A 987-nucleotide genomic window follows, 5' to 3' on the forward strand; every position below is an offset into this window, starting at 1 on the left:
CTCGAGTTAACAGTATTGGTCTGCAGCTAACTCTGGTCCTTTCACATAACCCCATGGGTTCCATGAAGCAATCAGTCATGCACTCACCCACTCTCAGACTCATTAAATCATTAAATAATCAAAACCCTTATGGTCAGGTTTGTTAAATTTATATTCATTTCCCTCACTCTGTTGAGTGATTTTTTTTCTTTTTGTAGTTCAAATAAGGGTTTAGCATTTATTAAATGATTTCTATGTGGCAAATAAATTCCCATGAAGTATTTACTAATTTTGATACTGGTCTTATGCAAAAGGTTATATTTGGTGCCAGTAGGATACTGAGCATACTGTAAACCACACATTCATGTGTTCACTTATTCATCCAACAAATATTTACTTAGTGCCAGTTGTTTGTCACACACTATGAATGCAAACACAGAGGTGATTGACAAGTCTTCCATCCTTTACAGAGCCTTCAATATTTGTGTGAGAGAAAGAGGAATTGTAAGCAAAATATGCCTCTCTAACATACTGGCGATTTTAATTAAAGGTAAAAGTTTAAAACAGAAAGGCAGACTCTGCCCCTCCTCTCTACTTTTCCCACCTAAGGACAAGCTCCTTTACAACACACTTTCTTTTTTAAAATATATATATATATACATATATATTTAAAATTTAAACTAGACTTTTACTACTTTATTGCTTTTTTATTTTGTGTCATCCCTGCACAGCGACTATACGAACCTTCTCTGTATTGTTTCCATTTTAGTACACGTGCTGCCGAAGAGAACACATCCACACACTCAGAGATAGAGCCCATAGACAACGGCACCAGAGGATCTAGGAGCAGATTTCACTCTCCCCATCAATTTACCTTCCCATATTTTCCCACCTTTTGGAAGCCTGAAGATGCTTTATTCTTTTTCTTATCACTATGTAGGATTTATGGCTCTTTGTTAAAATATTATTTAAGCAAGGACCCTAAGCCACTGCCTTGAGAAAGAAACA

The 987-nt window shown here is 36.0% G+C and overlaps 1 pseudogene; it reads right to left on the reverse strand.

The window, feature by feature from the left end:
• Nucleotides 1-669: 669 nt before the first annotated feature.
• Nucleotides 670-770, reverse strand: LOC115900556 (annotated as a pseudogene).
• Between the last annotated feature and the right edge of the window lie 217 nt (nt 771-987).

Source organism: Rhinopithecus roxellana, chromosome 11 (genome assembly GCF_007565055.1).
Source record: "Rhinopithecus roxellana isolate Shanxi Qingling chromosome 11, ASM756505v1, whole genome shotgun sequence".
NCBI lineage: Eukaryota > Metazoa > Chordata > Mammalia > Primates > Cercopithecidae > Rhinopithecus > Rhinopithecus roxellana.